Source organism: Pterocles gutturalis, unplaced genomic scaffold (genome assembly GCF_000699245.1).
Source record: "Pterocles gutturalis isolate BGI_N339 unplaced genomic scaffold, ASM69924v1 scaffold21600, whole genome shotgun sequence".
In the NCBI taxonomy this organism is placed as follows: Eukaryota; Metazoa; Chordata; class Aves; order Pterocliformes; family Pteroclidae; genus Pterocles; species Pterocles gutturalis.
The window spans coordinates 41325-60555 of NW_010146487.1; the positions used below are offsets into that span (position 1 = coordinate 41325).

At 49.8% G+C, this 19231-nt stretch overlaps 1 protein-coding gene across 1 annotated transcript in view; it reads right to left on the reverse strand.

Moving 5' to 3' along the window:
• DAAM1 (dishevelled associated activator of morphogenesis 1) overlaps positions 1-10660 on the reverse strand; it is a gene marked incomplete at its 3' end in the record, with an annotated part of 51980 nt that extends 41320 nt beyond the window's left edge. Inside the window, exon 1 of the mRNA XM_010085770.1 lies at positions 10563-10660. The remainder of the gene's footprint in view (positions 1-10562) is intronic.
• Positions 10661-19231: the final 8571 nt, after the last annotated feature.

Consider the following 19231-nt stretch of genomic DNA (forward strand, 5'->3'; position numbering starts at 1 on the left):
GGTGGAGATCTCAAGGGGACCCATTTAAAAATCAATAGAGGCTATTTTAATGCTTAATCCAGGAAAGTATCAGCATCAGCAGCATCGATACAAACCAAATTTAAACACCGAGTACATGCACGGGATTTTTTTTTTCTTTTGTGCGTCAATTTAACCAAATCTGTTTTTCCCCAGACACTCAGAAGTCCAAACAGGGCATCCGTAGCATCGCTAATGCTTCAGGCATCCTGCCTGCCTACATCTCTATATGCTGCTTAAAAAATGAGCCTCTCCACCCCACTGGAGCAAACATTTCAATGAGGAAACTCCCCTCCAAGGTGCAATATCGCGGCGACAGCAGCCACCTCCCCACCAGGGCTATACACCGCAGTGGATTTCTCTTCTTTGCAGGTTTTCACACTGCACCCGCCACAAACCGCAATACAAGCTCCCCATCCCTGCAGATATTTAGACCATGATTTCCCTTTTTATTAAAAAAACAAACAACAACCCAGCCTCACAATTGCAAAGAACTGCTTGAAAAAGTGACCCAAGGGGATCCTCAGAGGCTCAGACACGCCGAGAGAAGGTAACTGTGTTTGAAGCTTTTAATTTAGTCTCATCTGCTGCAGGAGGACCGTCTGGGTGTTCACATATTTGGGACTAGCCACACTCCAGACGCACCCACAAGCACAGTCGTGCCTTCCCAGCAGCCACCACAGGCATGACACGGGCTCAAAGCCACAATGTCACCCATTTCTGTTGGGGTACAGCACCATGCTCTGCCCTCTTCCATCCACCCGCTCCCGCCTGTGCGCCCACTGCACAGATGCTCCACGTTTCAACACCATCACTTTGCTCATCTTCCTGAGTCTTCAAACCAGTCCTTGATGCTCCTGGCCCCTTCCAAGCTCACAGCTCCTCGCAGATGACATCTTGCTTGGGCTTGGCATCCACCACTCTGGCCAGCAAAGTGAAAGTACTTCTCCCCCTCAACACCAGTCCGACTTATTCACAACCCAAAGCAATGGAGAACTTCATCTCTCTGATGGTTCCCAAGTCCTGGTGATGGCAGGGTCTTGCAGAGATCTTCACATCTGCCACCTGGGCAAGGTTTCACAGTACCGCTGGTGATCAGTACCTTTGTGATGTTCCTTCAAAGCTCACCTCCTTTCCTGGCTTCAGGGTGATGTATTTCATAGAATCACAGAATGGCTTGGGTTGGAAGGGACCTTAAAGATCACCCAGTTCCACCCCCCTGCCATGGGCAGGGACACCTCCCACTAGCCCAGGTTGCTCAAAGCCTCATCCAGCCTGGCCTTGAACCCCTCCAGGGATGGGGCATCCACAGCTTCTCTGGGCAACCTGTTCCAGTGTCCATTGATGGACATCAGGTCCGCCCAGTTCTCCAGTGAGAAAGTGCATCCCCAACACCCCAAAACATGCCTCCCCCTGTTTCTTTAGCAGCTTTGAAGCAGGAAGAGCTCTAGCAGCGGAGGTCACAACTGAGCTTCTGATGAGAGGAGCCACTCAGGGCTGCAGCATTCCATCAACCAGCTTCCAACACAGCCCAGACAACACCATGGGTAACGCAGTGGGGCCCAGCAGGTCTAACCGAGCTGGAAACCCAGTGAGATGACCCTTGTTCTTCCGTTTGTGCTTCCTCATTCCCACACTATGAGGGTCACAAGCTAGCCAAGCAAAGGCTTCAAGTGGGGCAAGCCACATCCGCTGGGCTCCTGAAGTGGCCAAGCAGAGCCCTGCCAACAAAAAAGCAAAGCCAAGCCAGCGGGGATGGTTCTTTCCAGCTCAGGGGCCACAACGAGAATGCCAGAGCATCTCTCCTCAGACACTCAAAGGTATTGTTCCTGGATGCTTTGCCACAAGACGTCACCACAAGAAGGGACGGGACAAGGCTATCTTCTGCTGAGCTCTGAGCACAAGCACACCCATCCCAAACGCTCCCTACAATGGAACAAGAATATCCAGAACCTCCAACATCCAGAGCCTGTATCTCAAAGCCCTCACTACAATGGAGAGCCTGCAGGTTTGCTGCCCAGACACTGCACTAAACCTTGAAAAATATTATTTTTTCCATTTCTAACCTCAGTATCCTATTGTTTCAGATTAACCCTGTCGTTTGGATGCCTTAAACACACACTAATGAAATAACTCAAAGAGAAGGCAACCCTGAGATCATCCGCAATCTTATGACTGTCCACAGGGGAAAGAAATTAAATACTTTTTGGATAACAAATCTTCACAAATTTTTTTTCCAGCATGAGACCTGTAACATCACAGCAAAAGCCTGAAGAAGCTGCATCTTGGATTTAGGTACCCGAACACTCCAGATTAACATCACTATGGACAGAGATGCCACAGGGGGAGGAAACATCCTGAAATAACTGCTGCTACAGACAAAAAAAAGCTTTCAAACCCACATCGATGCAGGGTTTTAGAGCTGGCAAGAGCTACGAGGAGGGGAGAAAAAGCATCTTCCAGGCAATCACTGGCATTTTTTGCCCAGCTGAGTGCCTTGTGGGGGGAGCAACCCATGCCTCAACAGGAGCCCTTGAAGCATGCCAGCGCTTTCTAAATTCACTTTCAGTAGATTTACCACCACGTCATATGGAGAAGGAATGCGTGCTATGCAAATCCAGCCCCAGACTGCTCCCTGCCTAATCTAGCTTTAGATTCAAATGCTTATTATTACCATGGTGCCTAATCGGGTAATGCGTAATAGACAGGTTTAGTTTGGGCTCCCAGTACTTCAGCTGTGTTCTTACTAAGGCATCAAATGGAAAACAAACAAACAAACAAACAAACAAACCAAGAAACATAGAGGGGAAAAAAACCCAACACTGCAAAGAATTCAAGCTCTGGTGGAAAGCAGAGCACAAAAAGCAGGCGTGGAAAAAAGTATTGACACCTAACAGTAAAAGCCAGACAGATATGCAAACATTTGGCAGCTCACCAGGAACACAATGAACTTTGAGCCCTGTTCCCTCCCCACCGTAACCCTGTAGGGAAGCAGGGGGCTGTCTGTTGGGGTCTCTCCCTTCCCCCCATGAGATATTCAGGTGATGCAAGGATCTCACGCACCCAGCTAGCTCTCAGCAGCACTGAGCACAGCCGGTCACACCATAACCTCTGGGCTACCAAAACACCTTATGGATGCTCTGGGAACCCACGCCAGGACCTCCAGAACCTGGGTACCACGTGCCAACCAGCAGCTCTTTGCTGGTTTGGGGAGGAAAGGTTCCCTTACTGCATCAGGATCTGCAGAAGGACACAGGGACATGGGAATGTCATTCCCGGAGGCCACCAGCTCCCTGTTTGCTGGCACCAGTCCCATGCAGGGCTCACGCCATGACCAAGGTCATCTCTGCCCTCACCTGCACTGGACAAGGTGATTCATTCCACTCCTAAGTTTGTCAAATAATCAGTCTGCCCAAGCCACGTGCCAACCTTGGTACCTCCAGGATACAACCCAGATGACAACCTTCCACCTCCACCACGCAGCTGCAATTCAGCCACCGTGCACCAGAAATAATTCTGGGGTAGGGACACAGGACCCACCACCCAGGCTTGACAGGTCCATCCTCTCCACCTTGCCATGCCAAGCTTTCCAAGAAAGATAGTGAGGTTTGCAACACCAACATCCAGCTCCCACCTTCAGGGTGCCAAACCCCAGCAGCTTGTCCTCCTCTGCCTCCACAATGCCGAATGGCACACAGACCTGCAACCAGCTCCAGCAAAGGTTCAAGACACAACTGCTGCCAGCCTCTGAAGACCCTACAAGACTGTGTTGACGCTACAGAAACTACACTTGGTGGGGTAAGCAGCACTAGGAAAACCAACACTAACAAAGAGATTTCCCTCTGTGCTATATTTATATTAAGGCTGCAGGATGAACTTATATTAGACATCAGAGAACTCCCATAGGCGAACATCCCCCCTGCAACACTGACATGTCTGTGCAGTCCTGCAGTGTGGGCTCTCTGGTGTCTCATAACGTGGTAAATCCAACTAAAGCACTCTTTATGGCTTGGATGTTCATAACACTTATGTGTGTTCCCTGGTGTCTAGTACAGCCTGTGTTTTCATTGCATCCCTTCCTTTAATAAAAACCTCCACAACACTCTTCTAACCTGATGCCTGTTTTGACAAAACTTGCAGCAGCTCCACATATTTGAGATGAAAAATCAACCTGGAAGAGAGGACAAAACCAGCCAGTGGACTTAACAAATTGTCAGTGACAGGGGAGGAGGAGCAGATGGTCAGATCAACTTTGAAGCTTCCTTTCATTAGGACACTTCTCTAAAATCACAGGTTAACTTCCAGTGATGCACATTATTACTGAGGAAAGTCAGGCGGCTGATATTCTGCCTCTCAGGCACACGTGTTCTCTGCTTCAGCATTTATTCAATTAATATTCAAATGCTTTGAAAGAAGAAGGAAAACAAACGCAAAGAAACCAGAGGCTGCAGCTCACAGTGTTTTCACAAGCCTGTTCAAAGACCACACCAGCTTTACCAGCGCCTGCGTTGCTGCCTGGCTGCGTGGGCGGCGGCCGGGCTCTCCCTCCAGCTCTGTACCTCCCCAGCTCACAGCAGTGCCTGGAGCTGGTCTGAGGAACTTTTTTCCTCTCTCCTGGAGTCAAAATGACAGCAGGGATGGTTAAATGAGGCGGAAAGACCCCCTTTCCCATGCAGCCCAGCCTGTGGTGCAGAGGAAATAAACCCTTCGCGAGACTCCTTGCCCAAGGACGTGGATGGAGATGCTAGCGGTGGAGTCCTTCCCAGCCCCAAAGGAGCCATGCAAATAGTATTTACCTGGCCAGGGGGACTAAATACCCCATCAAAGTCATATTCATTTGTGAGCCAAAAAAGAAAAGAGTTCACATTCCCATATTTACAGCCACTACTGCTTCTGGAGCTCTGTCTACGGCAGTCTCCGGGACAGGATCCCGAAGAGGTCCCAGTGAAGAGGTCCTTCATCTCCCCGGGGCACAGGGACTCATGGATAGTTCCCATACATATATTTCCAAGGGAAAAAAATATTTCAAAGCCTCAGAAGCTGCATTTCTGGAGCTGTGGATTACACACATGCTTATGATAACCCAGGATGGCAACCCACTTGAAATGTAAAAATAATTTTAATGAATAAGTATATTTAGGTCTATAACCCCACAGCAGCTTTATTTATAGGGATGCCAATCATTTTTACACAGATATAAAATTGGCTGGCAGAATGCCTTAGACTATATCCAGAAAGCCATCTGTAACAAATCTAAGCCGTGATATCTTTGCATACATTTGGCCAAACAATAACGCTAATGCCAGACATCTTGACTTTAAATGTACAGATGGGCTGTGGGGGGGCTCGCCAAGCCTGCCACACAGCCAAAGACAGATGAATTTTGCTATCACCTACCCTAAACTGGTTGGAGAAAGGACGAGATGAAGGAAAACCAGTCACCATCTGGACTATGTGGATGCTAATACCAATGCAACGCATCCAGCTGGCTACAGGCGAACCTCTTTCAAAACCTTACATCACTGAAATGGGGAGCTACAAGCAAGGAAAAAATACCCACTGGAGCTCTGCAGCATCTTTAAAAGGTGAGGGGATTAAGCTAGGGCTCTCACGTATAGTTTTTTTTTGATCCATCGCTCATGACACCAAGCTGGGACAGAGGAAGATGCAGGAGAAATTAATTGAAAGTCATCGCTTGGTTCTCAGTCTCAAAGCAGATGAGGATTTCTAGTGAGACTTCTCCTCTCCCACCACTGCCCAGGATCTCACTGCTTTATCTAAGCATGTAGATGTCAAGGGGAGAGGTTGCCATAGATTTCCATGGGGCTGGCACTGCAGCATCCCAAACTACCCCATGTTGTTGGGGTGGGTCTGAGAGCTTTCTGTGGCTGCCCCTCCAGCTCAAGCAGGGACCACCTGGAGAACTGAAAAGTCTCATCTAATTCACAAGAAAAAGAAAAAACTGTTCTTCATCCCAGTGGAGCTTCTGGGGTCTGGGTGTCTCAGAAATGGGGGGAAACGGGGACAGCTCCACATCAAATACAGACTACGGGTAAATGCATCCTGTCTATGAAAGCTGCAGTACTTTGGCAAATGCCAAGGTGGAAAAGGTTACTCTGCAATATTACTTTGAATAGCTCTGGGAACAAACCCAGCATTAATTTTCAACACTTATTAAGCAAATGATTTGAATAAACCGAGGGAGGCCTACAGACACATACTGACAGCATTAGTTGGTAGATTTTGGCCTCAGCTCCTGAGATAATTTATGAGAAAACAACTCCCAGCAAACACGATTGCCTTCCAGTTCAATGCATGGGTTCAACTGACCCTGCCGTGGGGACAAGGTAACCTCTCAAGATCCCTTACAGCCCAATTTTAATGTCATTTTACACTGGAAACTGTTTATATGCTGGCATTTACTCTTATTCATCCCTAGAAATAAATATATCTAAAAGAGTAATTGATGGAAAGGAAAAACAGAAACCCAAGAGCAGCTCCCTCTCTCAAGGACAAAGCAAAGGAAAACAACCAGACGTGGAGCTACGACATCCTCGATCCAAATGTTTTCCGAAACATTTCCAAATGTTTTCCAAAGCTTCCAGCTGAAGCTTTCACAGCGAGGCTGTGACTCCACCAAAGCCTCAGGCTACGGTTGCAGCCCGTGCCATTTGAGTGCAGCATCGCGGTGCACGGCTGTGCCTGCTGAGGAGATGCTTGGCAATGAGTTTTCCAATGACACACCTGACAAAACACACCCAAGACCCTTGAGCAGAAAAAACAGCATTTCGAAGAAAAAACAGCCTCTGCTTTCTTAACCGGGCATCTTCCAATGTGACACAGCTCCATGGCTACTTGGGCTTTCAGGAAGAGAGAGGCAGTGAATGCACATGGCCAGATGTCCTCACCTTCATGGCAGGCTTTTGAGTTTATTCCAAGCACCTTACAAAATCATTCCTCTGCTTCTAATCCTTTGGAATTATTGAAAATAATAAAATAAAAATAATTTGAAACAAAATTTTTTTAAAACGCACTTATGGAAAGAGAGAAAAACATACACATTCTACACTTAAGCAAGAAATGATGAAGTTCTGTCCAAACACCAACAAACGTGGACATTTATGGTTATTACACAGACAAAATTGAGATGTTGTGGAAGATGCTGTTCTGAGCAGCTGACCCCAGCCGCAGCAGCGAGAGGGTGAGCAGTGAGGTCTCAGCAGTGCTCAGCAGCAAGAACCAACCGCTCTGGGGACCAGGGGGCTGGCACAGGGCAGGTCCCCAGCCCCAGCCTCCTCACCTTGCTGCTGACACAACGGCTTCTACCCATGCCAATAGCCTGATTGGAAATGGTGGTGCCCGTAAAGCAGAGTCTCAGAGCTCCTTCAAAGTCCACAGCTGATCTCCACCTCTTTCAACTTGCTTCTGGAGCCAATCAAAACCCAAAGCAGGCTCCTTTCTGAAGGAGCCCTGCCATCAACTGTATGTGGGCTTTTGATTAGACCTTTTGTAGAGCTGAAAAAAAAAAAAAAAAAAAAGTAGCCTTGCTCGAGGATGATAAAGTCTAGACACTACAATATATTTTCCAGCTGATCCAGCAAACCTAAAAAGCCGTCCCTTGATCTTGGACTGCCATGATCAAAGCCATTATCCCATTCAGAGCCCTTCTGAAACTTTAGCTTCCAAATGTGTAAGTTATTTTTAAAATCTAAACCAGGCCAAGCCTCTCGTTTGGAGTTTTACGAGGAAAATGGGGTGTGCTCCTTCCAAACCTTCTCCCCTGTCACATCTGGAAGTGGCTGGTGGGCCCATGGCAGGGGGTGAGGGCAGGGAAGTGGCACCGTGCCTGGGGACACCTCAGAGGCACACGGTAGACACGGTCTGCTCGCACAGGAGGACACAGCCCGTACCCCAAGGGTGGCTATAGTGTGGGGGAATATTCCCCATCCTTAACTGAGATGAAGTTTTCCAGAGAGCAAACATCCTCTGCATCCCCACCCTTAGGATTTGTGCCTGACTTTGGCATCCTCCATGACAGCGTTGAGTTGTTCTGGGGCCCAAGAAGAGGAAACAGCCTGAAATACCTTCATTTTCTACAGGAATTAAATACAACTAAATGCTATGAGTTTCCTTTACCAGTTAGCAGGATGCCCAAGCGCACAAAGAACAGCCAGTTCTGCGCCAAGTGAAAACTGGGGAAATACGATATTCCAGGAAAAAATAACCCTCCAGTTTCCTGAAGGCTGAAATCTTCCAGTTTCAGGTGGCTGAAAGGCAAGGAGAAACACACAGCCCTGCAAAAGCATAGGAAAGCCAAAGGGGCATCAGCTTTGTCTTAAGTGGGATGCTCAAAGAGAGGTGACAAAGGACCAGGCAGCCCATCCCAGACCAGCCAGCACCAAACCCTCTGGCGTGCAGTGGGGACCATGGGAGAGGGGACCTGTGGTCAGTCCTGATGGCCAAGAGTCGCAGTGGCCAGGCTGGGAGAAGTCAATCCAAACCAACAAGGAGCTTGGGGATAACTGAAAGGGCTCTTTGAAAGCATGTGGCCACCAAGCTGCACCTCCTGTGTCCCAAGGTGGACTTCTAACAGTGAGATGTTCTTCAAAGAGATGGGGACAGGAGGTGACTCCTGCCACAGAGGGACAAGAGAACAACATGGAACATTCACATGCTCCAAAGCTATTTAAAAGTCAAACATAGCTCCCTAATGAATGCTCCATTTAACTGAGCAGCTTCTAAAGCACCAGGCAAACAAGCCATGTCGTCCCCTTTTCCTCCCAGCATCCACCTCCACAAGGCTGCCTACCTCCCTTCCCCTCCATGCTTTCATCCTCCTCAACTCCCCATAGCTCTGCTCCTCCTCCCCATCTCTCCCCCTGCCCAAACCAAGCAGATCTGTGAAAAGCTGAGCGAAGCAGGCAGGCACACACCAGTAGGATGGGGATTAGAGACCCATCGCCCCCTCTGGCATCCCTTGCTGTGGATGGAGGAGCTGTGCCGGGCAGGAGCAATGGCCACACTGCACATCACACATCCCCAGCGCTTCGGGAGGTGTCGTCTGAACCTCCACCAGCTTTCCAGCTGGGTAAATGTCAAGATAAAAATCAGGTCGACAGCCTTCCTTAAGAATATATCCATCACATCGGACTTTTCTCACCTCCACGCACACTGGAGCAGAAAGAGCGAGAGCCACTGACAATCCGGCGCTGGCTGTGACAGCCACGACGTCAGTCCCAGAGGGTACAGAGGATTTGCCGGCATCTCCCCAAAATGTCACTTGGGTGCTGTGTGAGGTGGACAGGGCATGGGGAACCTGCTTGGCTTCAGCTCTGCCGCAGCACCGAGTCCAACGCATGCTCCAACACAGTGGTGCACCTTTATCTCCCCGAGAAATGCAGTGAGGAGATGGACTTCGACCTTAGCCTCCATGCAAGTGCATTTTGCTGGGTCTACTGAAGCCACCAAAGCCGTGCAGATCCCAATGGCCCCACCTGGCACTCACCTTGGTCCCTTCCCTCTAACGAGCTTCTCCTGGGGAATCACAGAATGGTAGAGCAAAGTCCCACTGTGCATCCATAATCCCCGAGAAGGGCTAACACAGAGTTACTGGCCTCAAAAACTTACGGTCTCCATCACATGGAGAGCAGAGAAGCTGGTGGCGATGGCTGCTTCTGGATTTCAAAGAATCTAAACCCACCAGGGAAGCAGCGTGTACCCCGAAACCTCACCCCCAGAACCTGCACACCTGGTATGATAAATGAGGTGATAAGGGCAGCCAACGAGCCAGCATCCCGGCACCCAACACCTACCAACCCAGCTCAGGAAAAAAGGGAAAACGGGGGAGGAAAAAACCAATTGTCCAGCCTCACACTGCCATCAGCACAGTGGCTGCCCTCAGCTGCTCTCAGTCATAAATACCGAAGGGAAAAATACCATTTAGGTGCCGAGCAGGAACCAGGGGTAGGTTCAGAACCACGAGTCTTGTGCGAGGCTTTGCAGCCACCCCATCCTCTTCTGCAGTGTTTTGCTGTGTCTTTCTCATCTCCCGCATTAGGAAGAGAGGAAATGTGTACATCACCCTCTCCCTTTCTAAACCAAACATGCACATACAGGCTCAAAACCAACCCAATTTCAAATCCTGGCCAGCTTACAGCGGTAGTTTATTTCCAGGCAGAGCTGTGATTTTTACAAGGGATACCACTGGGTTAAGGAGTCAAAGGAGTAACTGTACAAGTGAAAGCAAAAGCCCTTTATTTCTGTAAAGCCACTTTTTTATTTTCCCCTCCCAAAATGACAGGGAGCAACACAGCTCTTGCCAGTTTAGTGGGGTATACATGAAGGCTTGGCTGAAAGCAACCTCATTAAACTGGCTGGGTCATTAAGCGCCAGTCCAAACACGCAGTCCTCTGATCACCGCATGACAGGCTGGGAACCAATTAAACCCATGAAAATCAGGAGAAATCTTTACAACTCTCCCCCAAGCACAATCCACCAACACCATCCCCACCCTCTCTCCGTTCTTTTTTTTTTTATTTACTCACATAAGCAGCATGACAGATAACTTGGAGGAAATCAGATACTTGATGATTAAGCGACACTTAGGCAGCACTGTGGAAGATAAATACGCCCTTTGGAAACCCTGCAATGAAAACAGAAGGTATAAACAGACAGTAACTAATTATTCTGATTAAATCTTGGGAGACCTGAAATACCCGACTGCAGCAGAACAAAGCCGGTGTGCACCGGGGCTGCTCACAAAAATAAGTCACACCCTTTTTTAAAAAGAATTTACCCAAATAAACCTAAGAGCTTCTGCGCTGTTTTTGTTTGCGTGCATGTTTCTTAAGGTCTAGGTTGACAGGAAACCTCCGCCGTACCCCGGAGGGATCCCGTCGCCTTCAGCTAAAATTAGACTTCAAGGAACGCAGACGCAGGCGAAGGCGAGCGTCTCAACCTGCGCTGGCATGGCAAGGCTCCCACCGCGTGCTGGAGGAGCGGCGCATCAGGGTTTTCCCTCCCCTCCCATCGAAATCAAAAAGAGAGGGGTTTTTTGGATTAAAAGAAATCAAGGAAAATAAATAAATAAGGTGTGTGCTGAGGGAGAAGGGAGGGGACAGCAGGTCTACCCTGCTGCAGAGCTCTCAGGGACCTGAGCAGGGGTCAGACCAGGGAGGTGAGGATGCAGCTGAGTCACGGGGACAGGATGGGATGCAATGGGATGCTTGACTCGGCAGTGAGAGGAACTGGCAGAGCCCACCAGTAGGTCATCCACCATCACGGATGCAGAGTAAGGCACTGATTTATCACGGTCCACGATGCCAGCACCAGGAGCCTCCGTTACAGCAGACGGCGTGGAGAGCAAGACAAGGGGATGTGCTCAGTAGACATTCCCCTGCTCTCCTCGCCTTGGAGGAAAACCACTGCTTTCCTCCTCCTCTCTGCCCTCCCCCACCACATTAAATGCCAGTAGATCTCAGGGGAATATTTAATCTCAAACCTCAGTAATCAATCCGTTCACCCTCTTACGTGAGAAAGAGTCACAGCAGTAAGCACCAAATTCCATTTCTACTCATCAATACGATGTTTTAATTACGTACATAAAATTTCCCTTTTCACATAAATCCTGAACAGAGCCAGCCAGCCCCCGGGTGGTGGGTGGGGAAAGACACAGGGTGCCGGGGAAGCACATGGGGACAGGGGTGAGAGGAAAGGGAGGAGCAACCATCCTGGCCATTATTTAAAATGACAGCTTTATATGTCTGCTCCAGTTTGCTCTTGGCACGATGATGCTTTGACCTTGTGCATTCGCTGTCCCAGAGGATGGGCAGCAGCGTGATGAACAGCAAGCCCACATTCAGCCCAATCACCAAGAGATGCATCAGTTTTATCCCAATGTGCCAGCAAACATGCAGGAAAACGGGGACAGAAAACGCACGATGGATACACGTGGGAAGGTTTGGGTCAGGCTGCGATACAATAACAGCAACTGGACCTTGCCACCGGTGCTGCGAGACTTATTCCAAAAACTGTTCCCATCAGAGGGAGACTTTCTAGCTGGGTTTGAGCAAGTTTGGGTAGTTCCCTGTAAACACTTGTTTGGTTTTTTTGTTTTTTTTTTCCAAGTGTAAACACAGCTGGACTGGCAGGACCATCACACAGCTGCCAGCGCAACAGGTAGGCAGCTGCATGCAACATCCCTCCTTTGCCCAACCAGACCAGTCCTGAGTGGCACAGCTCACAGCCAGCCATGTTAATTTTTTTTTTTTTTTTTTTTTAATATAAAGACATGCACAGACGTTTCTGACCTATAGGAACAAAAGAGGGGACACCCTGCTGAAACCCTGTGTGCAGCTCAGCTGCTCTCTGCAGCGACGAAGGAAATGAGAAGCAGAGACCAGGCACACACCCGCTTGCCGTGGCGTGGTTTGGCTCTGGAAACGTTTCTGGGTTTCCCAATGCAAGTTCTGACCTCCAAGAGCTGCAAAATGGTCTTAGGGCCACTCTGAAGGAGAAACAGAGGGGCTCCCAGGGGCTCAGCTGGGCAGGTGGGGTGGGATGCAGAGCTGGGCTCCAGGCACCCATGGGAACTGGGTTGACCCCAGTCCATACCCCATCAGCTCAGAGATTCCCAAAAATACCCACCATGACCCAAGAACAAGTCAGAAGCCACCTCCTGCACCCAACAACAGCCTTGCACCCCTCACAAAACACCCCAAACCCACGGCATGCAGCAGAAAGCAAAGCCACCTCCCAGGGGATGAACCCACCCGTGACCACCCCTCCAGCCCCAGCGGAGCACGGCCCTTGGACAAAGCAGGGGAAACAAGCTTGGGGTTATCTTTGACTTCTCTGTCTGTAGCAGAGCTGGGTTTTGAACCCTCTTTATTTGGGCAGATCCCACAGTAGGCTTCTTCATCGCTTTCAAAAGTTGCACACCCCTTGGCTGGCAAAAGTTTTTGGAAAGGGAGGTGGCACAGTGCAACAGGAATTTTTCAATTCCTCTCCACAGGAAGCATCATGCAGAGATCTCCAAGGGAAATCTACCTGTAAGCGAGATTTCTGTGCCATGGTTTCCTCCCAAAGGCCAATGCTCCCTCCTCTCCTTCAATTTTTGGCTTCAGTTCCCCAAGCACTGTAACATCAGGAATTGCTTGGCACACGGGGCAAATTCCTCAAGCTCCACACCATACCTAGAGAAACTATTGCACTTACACCCTCCCTAACCTCTTCAGCCCATGTTGGGAGATGCACAATTAAGAGACCGGGCACCATCCGCTGCCCGCAGTGCGTTCCTGGAGGATCCAGCTGTATCCCCATCCTCTCCCAAAGGGCAGGACTTCGCAGTGCAATTCAGGACAGAGATACTCGGTGCAGTATCTAGAGCAAATTAAGCCTCCCAGGCACAGCAGCGAGCATGGATTTATTGATTCATGGAAAATGTCCTTATAAATTACTCCATTCAGATCAACGGGACAAGACAAAACGAGGGCTATCCTTGGCAGTAAGAGGCTGCAGCAGCATCATCCAGTCCCACACTCCAGCAGAAACCACTCTTCTGGAGCAGACACTTTTAATGGGGCTGGAGGAGGATGACGTAGAGGAGGCCAGAACGGATCTGTGCCACATCTCACCCAGTTCCCACCTTCCTGCCCCACGTCAGACAGACCTGATGGATGGTTTTTGCAAGCAAGTAAGTAGAAATGCTGCTTGACATCTGCTTCACATCCACAGAAGCTCCATCCACACCTGCTTGTTGGCTCTTGTAGGACTGCAGCCAGTGTCTGCTCTTCTCCTGGAGCATGGCACTCCCAAGCATCACAGACTGTTAATCTTATCCACTTCTCTCAACATTGAGGGCTGAATGCACTTTTGTCAAGCTCAAGCTCCCTCCTGGAGCTGCCAGTGCTTTGGACCCAGGACACTGAGATGAGGCTGAGGACATTTTCTGAAAGCGCTTGTTCCAGTGCTTAAAGGAGGTATAAGGGTTTCAAACTGAAAGAGGACAGATTCAGACTAGATATAAGGAAGAAATTTTGTACGATGAGGGTGGTGAAACACTGGCCCAGGTTGCCCAGTGAGGTGGTAGATGCCCTGTCCCTGGGAACATCCAAGGCCAGGCTGGATGGGGCTGTGAGCGACAAGATCTAGTGGATTGGACTGAATGACCTTTAAAGGTCCCTGCCAACCCAAACCATTCATTGATTCTATGAAAAATAAATAAATATATGGCTGCACCTCTGCCTTATTCTGGCTAGCACTCATCCAGCCTTGGCTTCCAGACGTGGGCTGTTTGCTAGACCCAAGAGCCACCAGATGCCCACCATCACCCCTGACCAAGTGATATACACTGACATTTTTTAGCTTCTTGATGAAAAGGCGAGAGGAGCGCTCATGTTCCCCCAGCACGGAGCATTTCCCCATCTCTTATGCACGTGCAGCTCTTCCCCACACCCTCATCTGTCCAACCAGTTCCATCAAACACCGAGGGCAGGGCCAGGCGCTGCCCTTCCACTGCGGGCTTGGCAGCAGCCCTGCTCCCAAACTGCCTTTGGCAGGAACGAGCGCAGCTGATCACAGCTCAAACCGCTTTCCACGGCTCCAAAGCACCTCCCGGGATCACTTTCCAGCATCCCTGCCTTCAGATCCTCTCCTAATTTTTAAAATCGGTGCCAATTTGAGACCTAATCTAAAAAAAAAAACACCAGCGAAGATGCTGAGTCACGTCGGCTGCCTCCAGCATGGTACCTGCAGCAGTCGTCTAGGAACGCCTCCGCCTCATACAAACTCCCCCGCTGGTAACATTAAAACTGCAATTATCTCTGCAGATTAATAAAAGGTACCACAGCTCTGGCAGCAATCGGAGGCAGGAAGTCCCAGCAGCGATGAGTTCGAGTTACCAGGACGCACAGGCACACACACAGCTGTGTTTGCGGTCCCCATCGCTCCCAGTCACCCACGCCCCGCCACGCTGCCTCGCCCGTTCCCCAAAACACACCCAATCCCCCCGGCACCGATTAGTATTTTGATAAAGCAAACGTGTCTCGTCGCATCTATTCACTTAACTCGCCATCAAGGGGTTGCCATCCCCACCACGCGTGTGGGCTTTGAGGAATAAAACGCTAATGGGTTTCACATCCCTTGTGTGACACCGTGCCTCCTCCCAGCCCCAGGGCACAGCTCCCGGCTCCCCAGTATCTTTCTGGTTCCAGCATCTTTCTGGTTGCAGCATCTTTCTGCCTTAGGGACCAGGAACCATCACCCTGGATGGACCATCTGCCCCAACGCTGCTATTTGGGGGTGGTGGGGAAAAAACAGCTCCTTTATACAGTGAGAATGGGGAAAAAAATAAAAATTAATGGCTTTGTATCACTGCAGCATTTGCAAATGTGTCCTTGAAGATGGGCTGCGCACAGCAGCAGGGAGCATCCAACACAGCGCGCTTTCAGAGATCCCAAACAGGGTGATGGAAACGGAGGGCACCAGCCACCACTCACAGCTCTCAGAGGCACAGAAAATAACACCGTGGAGCCCAGAGCTCGAAGTTGGAAAGGCTGCAAGCCCTGGCAGCCCTTCCCAGCCTGGGAGAGAGGGAGAGCAAACTGGCACGTGTGCTTTGCGCAGGTCCTTGTGCTCCTGGCTGCTGGGTCCAAGCGCTTTCTGCTTGTGGCATCTCAGAAATCACTCCCATCAGGAATGTCTTTGAGACCAGGCACAGCAGTGTTTGGGGGCTATGGCTCTTCACTGCAGTCCTAAAATTAGGTTTGTGCTCTTGCCATGGCGTGGCTGGTACCCAGACGAGGCAGGTGAGCATCCCTGAGCACCGCACGCTTCCCTGCAGCTGCTGCCTGTGCGCACCCAAAGCAAACCAGAACAGGCACAGATATACCTTGAAAGTCAGTGCAATTCATTTAAAACAGCCAAAAGGAAAGGCACAGCGCAGGGCCGGAGCCACTGCCAGCAAACTCTGTGAGGACGAAGGGGCAGAGGGCTGAGGACATGCCACCACCCCTCACGGTTTTCACCCTTTCCGACTGTCCGAGTGTTGCTCTGCTCCTGAGACACTGGGAAAACACAAACCGCCCTGCCCTTGGAAAGTGGATCTCTGCTTTTCTCAACTAATAAACTCTGGCATCACCACAGGAGCCAAGGAGTTGATATTTCAAGGGTAAAGCTGATTCTTCCTGCCTTTTATCTAAGATTCGCCTCCCCTCTCCTTCTGTAAGCCAAATCAGGGATAAAGCAGGTCAGTGGCTCATTCTTTTAGGTACCATGATTTTTTATATATATATACACACACACACACACACACACACATATATATATTAATTAAAGGGAACTTATGCACTTCAACACTTCAATCAGCTTAATTATCTTTCTCCAGGAGTTTGTTGGTTTTTTTTTTTTTTTTTTTTTTTTTTTAACAGAAGCAATCAGTCATCCCATGGAGGGCAAACACTCATTTCCCCAGGAAGCCCCCACCTCCAGCCGCAGCTGCAGCCATCCGGGTTCCTTGCGGCACACCGAGGCGGAGGAGCACTCACAGCACAGCACACTGTGCATTAGAGGGTTAAACCCAGCTGCTGAGGGATAAGCTGGTCAAGCACTGCAGATAAGCAAATGGCAAATAGCGGTTTGCCAGCCTACAGCAAATACTGGCACAAGTCACTTGTCACTGGGTGTTTAACTCAGAAGTTGCGGTTACTGGAGACCCTGAAGCCACGTTTCATTAAAGTTCTCCTGATGAACTGCTTTCTTGGCTTTTTTGAAGGCCACAATAGACAAGGCTGAAAAGACAAGGCAACTCTTGGCTTTGAAGCTGGCACCCCAGAGGAGATGCTGCAGCACTTTTGACCCGTTGTTGTGACTTTTTGGTCTTTCGAGGACTCTCATGGGGCCAAACACAAAAGAATCTGAGATGCTGTCCCACAAGACAAACCTTGGGAGATAAAGCAACCAGAGACCCCCCCCAGCACTTCTGGCAGAGCACTCTCACAGACAGACTGGGGTGCAAACAGGCAGCCCCCAGCACGCACACAGCCACAACTTGCTGATCTTAAATCCCAGACACAGAAATTCCCAGGTGGCACCTTTGAACTAATACGTTAAATTTCCCCCTGGCATTTAATTTCCCTCTTACTTTCCAAGACTAAAACTTCTTCCAATTGCTGCTCAAGCTGACCAACTTTTTATTCTTTTTCATGCAGAAATACTAAACTGCTGCCTCTAGGAATCCTGCAAAGATGGAGAGGACCCTTTTTTCCATCCTGAAGCCATGCCCAGGTAGCTGCAGCACGGCCACTAAACTTTAAAACCTGTCAGAGAATGGAAAGCTTACGGCTATGCTGGAAGACCTAGTGCTTCCAAAATCTGCATTGCCCAGAACCCCAGAGCTAGAGATCTCTATGCAGCTGCCTATAAGCATCTCACACCTCGGTCGTGGTCCAGGTTAGCAGGAGAGAGCAACGCGGGTCTTGCCCGTGGGATGCCCATCCCGCTCTCCTCCCGGCTCCGTTTGGAGGCAGCCAGCTGCATCCCACGTTAGCGCGTTTTGCATAATCAAAATGGGAGTTAGCCTCCGTAACCACAACTCAAGGGGTATATTTAACTCAACTAGAAGACAAAGGAGATCGGGTCCACCGCAGATTAAATTAGCTGAGCCTGCTTATGCCAGGAGCGCCCGTCTGCCATCGACCACACCTCTCATGGATTTACTCCTCCTAGCTCCATGATTAGTGGTCCCCTGTGGAGGAATGGACCTGCTCCATCAAAGCTCTGAAAAGTAAAATAAACAGCAAAGAGACGGCAGAGTGGGTCCAACAGGTTCCCAAAGCCTTGGGCAGGACACAGTCTCACAAGGGTTTGTATCAGCTGTCTAGACCCTGGAGCCACAGCGCGGGATGAGGTGCAGCAACCTGCACAGTGCTGCACCTCCTTCAGCCCAAAGGGAGGAAGAGGAGGATGGAGGATAATGGTGGGGGACCCCCTCAAACCACCCCAGAGCCCAGCTCCAGTGTGTCCCCTGCACAGTATGGGAGGAGGGTGAGGACATCTCCCTTGTGGTCTTCAGATCTGCCTCCTGGGAAAACACTCATTTTTCCTGCCTAATTTCCACCGATAACATTTCATCTCCCATCGCCTTCACTGTGATCTCACACAACTCAAAGACACAGCCAAAGACGCGGTTATTTTTACATTTTCCTCCCAGGAGATGGTATCTCCACGGGGCACGGCTGCCATGCCACATCAGATCACCGCACCGCGCCGGCTCAGCCCCACAACAGCAGAATGAAGTCTAGGAGAGACCCTGCCACCAGGTATTCTTCTGTCTCACTGGCATTAAAACTCTCCAGATTTTCACCCCAAAAAGCAAAACAGCCCCAGCCCTAAAGGTAGCAAGGCGCCATCCCACCCTGGCTCTCCATAGCCCCCCACCTAAGCACCATCTTCCAGTCATCCCAGTTTGGGATTTTTTTCTGAGGCTTTTGCATTTGCCATGGCACCCTGGTGAGGCACTTGCCTCATTGGGATCCAGGTCTTTGGGGATTCAGGACTTCCAAGCTGACCCAAATTTCTGCCCCGCCACTCCAGGGAGGAATAGGGTTTGGCGGTGCCAAGACGTCGAGGTCCACAAGATAACCATCCTCCTCACAGTGGCACACGGACTTCAGCATGACATGGGATGTCTTTAGACCCACATCTCTTATGGGGACTTTTATACTGTGAGATTTAAAAAAGCAGCACTTCCACAAGCAATTCAAGGGCTTTTGGATTTTAAAGATTGGGGCAATAGAGGGCAAAGCGTGAGGCATGCAGGAGAGGCTGATCTATATGGTTTGTACACCCATGGGAGACCACTAAGGGGTGCAGGAGGATGGTCCCGATTAGGAGACACTGCTTGTCTATAATTACTTTACAAATAAAGGGGACCATAAAGAATGTTTCCCCCCCCCCCCAAAAAAAAAAAAAAATTAAAAAAATCCCAGCACCCTTCCCCCATCTGCATCTCCCAAAGCAGAGCACAAACCCAGCTGCTCTGCACTCTTATCTTGACGCAGAAGCAGTCTGGGACAGAGATATAAAGGTTCCCCAAAGGCACGGTTTATTAAAGGCATCTTTAGTTAGTCGGTTCTCTTCAAAAACACCACACTGAAGTGCTGTTCCCAGACTGGTTTTCATCACAGTGGCAGCAAACACCACCCAGGCAATGCCC